We start from the raw sequence: 12,047 nt of genomic DNA, 5'->3' as shown, positions 1-12,047 counted from the left end.
GCGAGTGCACTCATCGTTCACGATTAGAGTTCAGCGGACACCTGGATGTTCGGGTTCGACAGGTTCGTCCGAACTTCAAAAAAAAGTTCGAGTTTTGGACCCAAACTTAACCCTGAACGCAAACCCTATTGAAGTCAATGGGGACCCGAACTTTTGAGCACTAAAATGGCTCTAAAAATGTCATGGAAAGGGCTAGAGGGCTGCAAATGCGATAGGGAAATAACATAAAATACATAAAAATAAAAAATTATAATCTAGATCTAGAAGGACAAGGTCCATATGGTGTAGGAGGTTGAGGAGGCAGTGGATGTGGCGCTGTAGGTGGAAGATGCGGTTGAGGAGGAGGAGGTAGCCTACACAGTTTTTTTGTTTAAAATTTTATTAAATTTTTTAAATTAGGGTACACCCCACAACATTGGGAAATATAACCTGTGATAACCCCTTCCAGCCGTGCTAAACAAACGTGCACCACAAAGGCATTCTACACAAAACTGAGCATTGTGCAGATGAAAATATAATCATATAAATCACAGAAGAAATGTACCAAACGGATATGCCACTGACTATACTGGCTAGTCATAAATGCAGATATTAAAAGCTGAGACTTTTGCCAATATATTCCTGTCAGGAAGCCTACCATGTTGATCACACTTAGCGGCGAATCAAGGTTCCACGCTGGAGAGGGAGCATGAGAAAGGGATAGCACATCCAAGGAAGATTAATGGATGAAATTTTATTGTGATCGAGCAGAAATGTGGGAGAAGCTATTAAAACTGAAGAATCAAAGGAAAGGAGGGGGGGGGCGCGGCAATTACCCACTCCCGACTCGGGGAGGTAGTGACGGTAAATAACAATACAGGACTTTTAAAATGCCCTGTTATTGGAATGATTAATAAAAAAATTATAGGGAATGTCACTGGGGTATTTTGTATTTGGAAGCGTTAGACAGGAGAGGCCCTGCTGCTGCTTTGTTGACTCTAGATAACTTCTGCTTGATCGCGCGTCCCCGTGATGTCCACGATCCATTTGGATATCTTCTCTATCAACTTTTGATGTTCTTTTCTGAACCTACCATGTTGATAACGGTTATCGGCGAATCAGGGTTCCACGCCGGAGAGGGAGCATGAGAAAGAGATTCCACATCCAAGGGAGGTCAATGGATGAAATTAAATGTTAATCGAGCGGAAAAGTGGGACAAATTATTGAAGCCGAAGCTTACAAGTAAAGGAGGTGGTGTGCATCAATTAACCCCTTAAGGACACATGACGTACCGGTACGGCATGTTTCCCGAGTCCTTAAGGACACATGACGTACCGGTACGTCATGGCTTTAAATAGCGATGCCGGCGCTGCGGGGGTTAATCGGAACGGGATGCCGGCTGAAATCATTCAGCCGGCATCCTGTAACAATGCAGGGGGGGGTCATTTGACCCCCCCGCATCGACGATCGCAGAAAACCGCAGGTCAATTCAGACCTGCGGTTTTCTGCGTTTCCGGTCCATTCGGGTGTCCTGTGACCCGATGAACCGGAAAAAGACTGCGATCGGTGGCGTAATTTTACACCACCAATCGCAGTCCGAGGATTTGCAGAGGCGGAGCTGGCCCTGGTGCTGAACGCCGCTGTCCAGGGTGCTGATTGGTGCAGGGGAGAGAGGCGCGAGATTCAAACTTCCTGCGCTCCTCTCTCCCCTCCTCTTCCTGTCCAGCACCCTGACCGTGCAGCATCGTCCAGCACCAGCTCCTGTGTCCCCCTAATCGGCATCCATCACCCTCCTGCACCCATCGCCACCCAGGTAGGTTAGGGTCAGTGAGGGAGAGGCACCTTTAGGCAGGGATAGAAGGGAAAAGTTAGAAAAAAAAAAAAAAAAAAAAGCACATTTATTCCAAACTTTTTTGTTTCAGCTACCAGACCCCAGACCCCCCCTGCCACTTGCCCCCCTCCGCATCCCCCCCACCACCAGCCCCACCCCCCACCACCAGCCCCCCCCCCACCCACCAACCCCCCCCCCACCCACCAACCCCCCCCCCCCACCAGACCCTTCCCCCACCACCACTTTTTTTTTTCTGCGTGCGCTGACTGGCCGGCACTTTTTAGCGTCCGTCCACTGTTAGCGCATCGCCCGCCCCACCACCCCACCGACCGCTGATCAGCGTTGAACCGCTGATCAGCAAGTTTGAACTTTTTTTTTTTTTTTTTGTAACACTTGCCCATTTTTTTTGCCTGGACTTTTTAGTACGTGAACACCCGTGCCCCCACACACACGCACATAGAATAAAGGTTTACACGCACGCACATACACACGCACACACACACACCCATGGCCCGCCGGGTGTTCTCGGCCGAGGAGGCATATGCCCAGATTGCCTCCGACTCTGAGAGCCCCAGTGAGGATGAGGATGACCCCACGTTCCTTTTGTCATCCGCATCCTCCTCATCATCATCGGATGGCGATGAGCCACCAAGGCAGCGGAGACGCCGCCAGGCGGAGCCAGGGGCCACACATGCTAGGGATCCTGTGGCCCACCCTAGTACGAGCCGCCCTGGGGTTCGTACTGGTTTCCCGGCCCACCAAATAAGTTCACCGGAGCCCCCTGCCGATGAACTTAGCTGGTGTCCCCCAGTGGACTTTGAGCCTGAGATTCCGGATTTCGCTGGCAATCCTGGAATCCAGATTCCCACAGTGGGGTTTACTGAAATAGACTTTTTTAGTTTTTTTTTCAGTAACCCACTGGTGAATTTGATGGTGGAGCAGACGAATCTGTACGCCCAACAGTTCGTCGCTCAAAACCCGGGCTCATTTTTGGCTAGACCCGGTGGCTGGACGCCGGTCAGTGCAGCCGAGATGAGGACATTTTGGGGCCTCGTGCTGCATATGGGTCTAGTGCAAAAACCCAGTGTCAGGCTGTACTGGAGTGGGGACGTCCTATACCAGACCCCACTGTACAGTACGGCCATGACACGCTCCCGGTTTGAGGCCATCCGGAAATGTCTGCATTATTCCGATAATGCAGCATGTCCCCCCCGAAGTGATCCTGCCTATGACCGGCTGTACAAGATACGGCCGGTCATCGATCACTTTGGGGCCACATTTCAGCAGGCCTACGTACCTGGAAGGGAGGTCGCGGTTGATGAGTCTCTCGTTGCGTTCAAGGGGAGACTCAGTTTCCGCCAATACATTCCCACAAAGCGGGCGAGGTATGGCGTGAAGCTATACAAAATTTGTGAGAGTACCTCAGGGTACACTTACAAATTTCGTGTGTACGAGGGGCGAGATTCCCGGATTCAACCACCAGAATGTCCCCCCACTCTGGGTGTTACCGGGAAACTCGTGTGGGACCTTATGTACCCACTGCTGGATAAGGGTTACCACTTGTACGTGGACAACTTTTATACCAGCATTCCCTTGTTCAGGTCCCTTGCCGCCAGATCCACGTTCGCTTGTGGGACCGTGCGGAAAAATCAACGCGGCCTCCCTGCCCACCCCCTCCAGGTACCTATCCCCAGGGGTGAGACCCGTGCCCTTACCAGTGGAAGCCTGTTGCTGGTCAGGTATAAGGACAAGAGGGATGTCCTTATGCTGTCCACAATCCACGGTAACAGGCACCACCCCAGTCTCTGTGCGAGGTACCACAGCAACGGTCCTCAAGCCCGATTGTATCGTCGACTACAATCGGTATATGGGAGGAGTTGATCTCTCTGATCAAGTCCTCAAGCCATATAATGCCATGCGCAAAACCCGGGCATGGTACAAAAAAGTTGCGGTCTACATGGTGCAGGTTGCCATGTACAACTCTTTTGTACTATCCCGAAGCGCTGGCAGCACAGGGACATTCCTCCAATTCTATGAGGCAGTCCTCAAAGACCTGATCTTTTCGGACCGGGAAAGAGCAGGCCGGAGTACCTCGGGAACTGGAGGTGCCCGGATCGTCCCTGGCCAACACTTTCCAGGTGTGGTCCCCCATACTGGAAAGAAGGGACGAACCCAAAAAAGATGCAGAGTGTGTCACAAGAGGGGGATACGGAAGGACACCACTACTCAGTGTGACACTTGCCCCGATCATCCGGGCCTCTGCGTTATCGATTGCTTCAGGGAGTATCACACTTCCATGGAGTACTAAATTTTTATAATCTCCAACAGTCCCCTAGAGAACATAAAACACTATGTCTCTCAGACTTTGGAGACACAGAAACAATTTTTTTTCCCCAAAAAAATATTAGTTTTAGTGCAGGCATCCTCAAACTGCGGCCCTCCAGATGTTGTAAAACTATAACTCCCAGCATGCCCAGACAACCTACAGCCATCAGCAGGGCATGGTGGGAATTGTAGTTTTACAACATCTGGAGGGCCGCAGTTTTAGGATGCCTGCTTAGTATCTCCAAAGTCTGAGAGCCATACATATTGGGCATCGTCGCGTGCGTAAAAGTCGTCGCTATAAAAATAACATTTGACCAAACCCCTCGGATGAACAGCGTTAAAAATATAAAATAAAAACGGTGCCAAAACACCCATTTTTGGGCAAAATTTCCATTTGAATCCTTTTTTTCCAGTAATAAAGCAAGGGTTAACAGCCAAAAAAAACCTCAATATTTATGGCCCTGATTCTGTAGTTTGCAGAAACACCCCATATGTGGTCGTAAATGGCTATATAGCCGCACGGCAGGGCATAGAACGAAGGGAACTCCATATGGTTTCTGGAAGGCAGATTTTGATGGACAGTTTTTTTTGTTGACACCATGTCCCATTAGAAGCCCCCCCTGATGTAGCCTAGACTAGAAACTCCAAAAAAGTGACCCCATCTAAGAAACTACACCCCTCAAGGTATTCAAAAGTTACTTTATACACTTTGTTAACCCTTTAGGTGTTCCACAAAACTAAATAGCAAATGTAGAAAAATTTTAGAATTTTATTTTTTGTTACCTTGCCTCATAAAAGTGTAATATAGAGCAACCAAAAATCATATTTACCCCTAAAATAGTACCAAAACAACAACCACCTTATCCCATAGTTTCCTAGATGGGGTCACTTTTATGGAGTTTCTACTCTAGGGGTGAATCAGGGGGCTTGAAAGGGTACATGGTGTAAATAAACCAGTCCAGCAAAATCTGCCTTCCAAAAACCATATGACGTTCCCCTTCTTCTATGTCCTGCCGTTTAGCCAAATAGTAGTTTACCACCACATCTGGGGTGTTTCTGCAAACTACAGAATCAGGGCAACCCATTTTGACCCGTTTTGTTTGGCTGTTTTGTTTGGCTGTTAACCCATTTTTTTCAGTAATAAAGTAAGGGTTAAAATGGAAAATTTTCCAAAAAATAGAAATTTCTAAATTGTTTCTCCATCTGCCATTAACTCTTGTGGAACACCTAAAGGGTTAACAAAGTTTGTAAACCCAGTTTTGAATACCTTGAGGGGTGTACTTTCTTAGATGGAGTCACTTTTTTGAAATTTTTATTCTAGGTGTACAACAGGGGGCTTCAAATGGGACATGGTATAAACAAAACCAGTCCTGCCAAATCTGCCTTCCAAAACCCATATGGTGTTCCCCTCCTTCTATGTCCTCCCGTTCGGCCAAACAGTAGTTTACGACCACATATGGGGTGTTTTTGCAAACTACAGAATCAGGGCAACCCATTTTGAGTTTTGTTTGGCAGTTAACCCTTGTTTTACTCCTGGAAAAAATTGATTATATTGGAAAATTTTCCAAAAAATAGAAATTTCTAAATTGTTTCTCCATCTGCCAATAACTCTTGTGGAACACCTAAAGGGTTAACAAAGTTTGTAAACCCAGTTTTGAATACCTTGAGGGGTGTACTTTCTTAGATGGAGTCACTTTTTTGAAATTTCTATTCTAGGGGTGCAACAGGGGGCTTCAAATGGGACATGGTATAAACAAAACCAGTCCTGCAAAATCTGCCTTCCAAAACCCATATGGCGTTCCCCTCTTTCTACGTGCTCCCGTTTGGCCAAACAGTAGTTTACGACCACATATGGGGTGTTTCTGCAAACTACAGAATCAGGGCAACCCATTTTGAGTTTTGTTTGGCAGTTAACCCTTGTTTTTTTCCTGGAAAAAATGTATTATATTGGAAAATTTTCCAAAAAATCTAAATTCTAAAAATGTATGTCCATTTGCCATGAAGTGTTGTGGAAGACCTAAAGGGTTAACAAAGTTTGTAAAAACAGTTTTGAATACCTTGAGGGGTGTAGCTTCTAGAATGGGGTCATTTTGGGTGGTTTCTATTATGTAAGCCTCACAAAGTGACTTCAAACCTGAAGTGGTCCATAAAAAGTGGGATTTTGAAGATTTCTGAAAAATTTCAAAATTTGCTTCTAAACTTCTAAGCCTTGTAACATCCCCAAAAAATAAAATATCATTCCCAAAATGCTACAAACATGAAGTAGACATATGGGGAATGTAAAGTCATCACAATTTTTGGGGGTATTACTATGTATTACAGAAGTAGAGAAACTGAAACTTTGACATTTGCAAATTTTTCCAAATATTTGGTAAATATGGTATTTTTTTATGCAAAAAAATTAACTTTTTTGACCCAATTTTAGCAGTGTCATGAAGTACAATATGCGACGAAAAAACAATCTCAGAACGGCCTGGGTAAGTCAAAGCGTTTTAAAGTTATCAGCACTTAAAGTGACAGTGGTCAGATTTGCAAAAAATGGCCTGGTCCTTAAGGTGAAATAGGTCTGTGTCCTTAAGGGGTTAAAGAAGAGATTTAGAAATTTTATTCCCTGTCACCTCTGCAGAGCAGGGGTTTGTATATGACAAAATTGGTAAACTGTCACCTGACTATGTAACATATGATAAGTTTTTAAATTTTTTATTTATGTCCCTGTCACCTATGCAGAGCAAAAATTAGTGAAATGTTTTTACTTGTCTACTAGGTACAGCAGGGGTATATAAGACCCAAACAGACAAATTAGTGATTTTTTTTTTTTTACCTGTCTACTAGGTAGAGCAGGGGTATATCACAGCCAGAAATTGGTGAGATTCACCCAAGAATGTAACAGACAAATAAGTGAAATTGTTTACCTGTCTACTAGGAATAGCAGGGGTATATCAAAGCCAAAAATGGGTGAATTTTACCCGAATAAGTAACAGACAAATTAGTGAAATGTTTTTACTTGTCTACTAGGTACAGCAGGGGTATATCACACCCAAAAATTAGTGAATTTCACCCGAATATGTAACAGACAAATTTGTGAAATTGTTTTACCTGTCTACTAGGTAGAGCATGGGTATATCACACCCCAAATTTTTTTAATTTTACCTGAATTCGTAACAGACAAATTTGTGAATTTTTTTTTACCTGTCTACTAGGTAGAGCAGGGGTATATCATAGCTAAAAATTTATGAATTTCACCCGAAAATGTAACAAACAAATTAGTGAAATGACATAAAATAAAATACGAACAAATAAAAAATAAACTTGATTTATGAGGTAGAGGTCCATATGGAGTAGGAGTTTGAGGAGGCAGTGGACGTAGCGGTGTAGGTGGAAGCAGCTGTGGAGGAGGACGAGGTAGCCAACACTGATTTTTGGTTTAATTTTTTTAATTTTATTTATTTATTTATTTTTTAGGGTACACGCTAAAAGAGTGGGAAATATCCAAACTACAACAATGAGCAATTGCGCTGTAGTATACCAATGGCTGAGCAAGGCCGGTATACATGTCTATTCTGCACAAGGTACGGACAAGTCCTGTGGGATCCATGTCTGATTCATTTTAATGAACGTGATCTTGTCCACATTGGCTGTCGACAGACGGCTGCACTTGTCTGTGATAACACCCCCTGCCATGCTTTACACACGTTCAGACAATACACTGGCTGCAGGGCAGGCCAGCACCTCCAAGGTATAAAGGGCAAGCTCAGGCCATGTGCCCAATTTGGAGACCCATAAGTTGAAGGGGGCAGACCCATCATTCAGTACGTGTAGGCGTGTGCACACATACTGCTCCACCATGTTGGTGAAATGCCTCCTGCTAAGACGTTCCATATCATCTGGTGGTGCTGGTTGTTGTGGCGTGCTGACAAAGCTTTTCCACATTTCGGCCATGCTAACCCTGCCTTCTGAGGTGCTGGTGGTGCCCCAGATGCGTTGGCGACCTCTTCCTCCTCCTCTTTGCCTTGTGCTTCCACTGTGCCCTCGCTGTCAGGTGGAAATGCCACCTGCAGCGTGTCTATCAGCATGCGCTTGTTCTCGCGCATCTTATGATCATGCTCCAGTGACAGAATTAAGGACGGTACATTGTCCTTGTAATGTGGATCCAGCAGCATGGCCACCCAGTAATCAGCACAAGTTAGAATGTGGGCAACTCAGCGGTCATTGTGGAGACACTGCAGCATGTAATCGCTCATGTGTGCTAGGCTGCCCAGAGGCAATGTCTGTGTCCTTTGTATCCCCCCAGCCACGCACCAGTGATGGCCATGAGCTGGTTTGGGTGCCACCCTGCTGTGAACACGGTTCCTCCTCCTCCATCTCCTACTCCTCATCCTCCACCTCGTCATCCTCCAGAACTGTGCCCTGGCTGGACAATTGTGTACCTGCAGTTCGTGGGTGCAGGAACCCACCCTCGGAGCCACTTGTGAATGACTGGCCGGAAACCCTATGATATGATCCCTCTCCCTCCTCCTCCTCCTGTGCCACATCCTCTTCCATCATCGCCAGGATGGGCATTGTAATTTCTCTCCTGCAAGGAGATCCGCAAGCTTGGGCTTTCTCCCTACCATTAGACTCTCCGGCCTTACGATCAGTGGAGGAGTTTTTTGAAGCCCTGGGTCTCGTATATGATGACCCGGACAGGGTCTCACTGGCTGAGTCTAAGCTACGTAGACTTCGGCAAGAGAACCAGTCTGCTGAACTATATTGTTCCGAATTCCGTAGGTGGGCTACTGATACATTATGGAACGACTCGGCCCTTAGGAGTCTGTTCTGCCAGGGGTTGTCTGAAAAATTAAAAGACGCGCTGGCGGTATACGAGGTCCCTGGATCTCTTGAGGCTGCTATGTCTCTGTCCATAAGAATCGACAGACGACTCAGGGAGAGACAATTAAATTCTACAGAGGCCTCTATAGGGCAGGGATCGGTTTGTTATGATCCAGTCGAACCAATGCAAATAGGGGGCGCCACTAGACAGGTGAATCCTCCTAAGGTCCGCCGTAGGTCAGAGGTTTGTTTTCGTTGTGGGGGGAGGGGTCATTTTGTAAAGGTATGTCCCTCAGAACCCAAGAGACCACAAACAAAGGAGCCGCCGGAAAACTAGAGTCCCCAGATTGTGCGGAGGATAACAGTCTGGGCGTATTCGTTTCCTCCATACGCATGTCTCAGTTTTTGTTGTCCGCTACCGTTGAGGCGGGCAATAAGACTGAGATCTGTTCCGTCTTTTTGGACAGTGGGGCGGGGGTCAACTTGGTGGATTCACGGTTTGCTCAGGCTCTGGGTTTTACTCCGGAACCGGTACGCAGAACTATTCCTGTTTTTGCCATCGACTCCTCCCCTCTTACTCAGAGAGAGTTAACTCAGATCATCCATAATATCCATCTGCAGGTAGGGGACCTCCATGAAGAGCATATCTCTTGTTATGTCCTGGACGGTCTTCCGGCTCCTATGGTATTGGGGCTTCCCTGGCTGGTGACTCACAATCCAGTGGTGGATTGGCAGGCCGGGGAGATTGTGGAGTGGAGTAAACATTGTAAGGACAACTGCTTGAGTAGTAGGTGCTCTACACTCTCTGTAACATCTCTACCTGCCTTTCTGTCAGATTTTATGGATGTGTTTTTTGAGAAGGGTTGTCAGGGGTTACCACCTCATCGTCCATATGATTGCCCGATTAATTTATTACCTGGGGCAAAACTACCTAAAACCCGGTTATACAATCTTTCCGGCCCGGAGAGGAAGGCTATGCAAGATTATATTTCGGAGAGTTTGGCTAAGGGACACATCAGACCCTCTTCTTCACCTGTGGCTGCAGGGTTCTTTTTCGTTAAAAAGAAAGATGGGGGCCTGCGTCCTTGCCTGGATTTCCGGGAATTAAACCGGATAACTATCCGAGATCCCTATCCTCTTCCTCTCATTCCCGACCTCTTTAATCAGGTTGCTGGTGCTAAATGGTTCTCCAAAATGGATCTCAAAGGAGACTATAACCTGGTTCGCATCAAAGAGGGGGATGAGTGGAAGACGGCTTTTAATACTCCGGAAGGGCATTATGAAAATTTGGTCATGCCATTTGGTCTTACTAATGCGCCTGCGGTATTCCAGCATTTTGTCAATGATATTTTTAGTCACCTTATCGGGAGATTTGTTGTGATATATCTTGATGACATCCTGGTCTATTCTCCGGATCTGGATACACATAAGATCCATGTGAGACAAGTGCTGCAGATATTAAGGGCCAACGAATTGTTTGCTAAATTAGAGAAATGTGTGTTCGCCGTAAAAGAACTGCCATTTCTGGGGTATGTGTTGTCAGATTCAGGTTTCCGCATGGATCCAGAGAAAGTCCGGGCGATTATGGACTGGTTTCTGCCTGAGAACCTGAAGGCATTGCAATGCTTCCTGGGGTTTGCCAATTTCTATAGAAAGTTTATAAAGAACTATTCCTTGGTGGTCAAACCACTGACGGACATGACCCGAAAGGGATCCGATTTTTCCAAATGGTCACATGCAGCCAAAACTGCCTTTACATCTCTGAAGGAGAGATTCACCTCGGCCCCTATTCTCGTACAGCCAGATGTCTCGCTTCCTTTTATTGTAGAGGTTGATGCATCAGAGGTGGGGGTGGGAGCGGTACTATCTCAGGGCCCGTCCCCTGGTGAATGGCGTCCGTGTGCTTTCTTTTCGAGGAAATTGTCTACTGCAGAAAGGAACTATGATATTGGCAACAGGGAACTTTTGGCTAATAAATTGGCCTTTGAGGAGTGGCGTCATTTTTTGGAGGGGGCGGTTCATCCCGTCACGGTGATTACTGATCACAAAAACGTATTATATCTGGAGTTTGCTAAACGTCTCACCCCTAGACAGGCTCGGTGGTCGTTATTTTTTACTAGGCTTAATTTTGTAATAACCTATCGCCCGGGGGCAGAAAATACTAAGGCGGATGCATTGTCTAGAAGTTTTCCTGGAGGGGGTGATGTTGATGTACCAGAGCCTATTTTGCAAAAGGGGGTGGTGGTCTCTGCATTACACTCAGGTTTAGAGGGGAGGGTGTTGGAAGCTCAGAGGGATGCCCCGGCCTCCTGCCCCTCGGGTAAACTGTTTGTGCCAGAAAATTTACGCCTGGAGATACTAAAAGAACACCATAACTCCACACTGGCAGGACACCCAGGTAGTAAGGCAACCTCTGAATTAGTGTCTCGTCGGTTCTGGTGGCCTAAGTGGCGCCAGGAGGTGTTGAATTTTGTGTCTGCATGTGCTACCTGTGCTCGTTCTAAGGTAGATCATACTCGTCCAGGGCGTCTTTTACCTCTGGCCATTCCCAACAGGCCTTGGACGCACCTATCAATGGATTTCATTACGGATCTACCAGTATCAGCGGGGAAGACTGTTATTCTTGTAGTTGTTGACAGATTCAGTAAAATGGTGCACTTTATTGCTCTTACCGCATTGCCTAATGCTAACACACTGGCTCAGGTTTTTATTGACCACATCGTGAAGCTTAACGGGGTCCCTTCCGATATTGTTTCAGACCGTGGTACCCAATTTGTTTCTAAATTTTGGAAAGCTTTTTGTTCTCGTTTAGGGGTTCATCTGTCGTTTTCTTCATCTTTCCATCCACAGTCCAACGGTCAGATTAAACGTGCCAATCAAAACCTAGAGACATATTTGAGATGCTTTGTTTCCGAAAATCAGGAAGAATGGTCATCTTATTTACCGTTAGCCGAGTTTGCCATTAATAATCGTCGTCAAGAATCCACCGATAAGTCATCATTTTTTGGTGCGTATGGTTTCCATCCTCAGTTTTGTACGTTTAGTGAGGGGGGGCCGTCTGGGATTCCCGAGGAGGAACCATTTGCGTCTTCACTTTCATCAG

This window comes from Bufo gargarizans, chromosome 3 (genome assembly GCF_014858855.1).
Source record: "Bufo gargarizans isolate SCDJY-AF-19 chromosome 3, ASM1485885v1, whole genome shotgun sequence".
In the NCBI taxonomy this organism is placed as follows: Eukaryota; Metazoa; Chordata; class Amphibia; order Anura; family Bufonidae; genus Bufo; species Bufo gargarizans.
Note: the sequence above shows the minus strand (reverse complement) of the source record.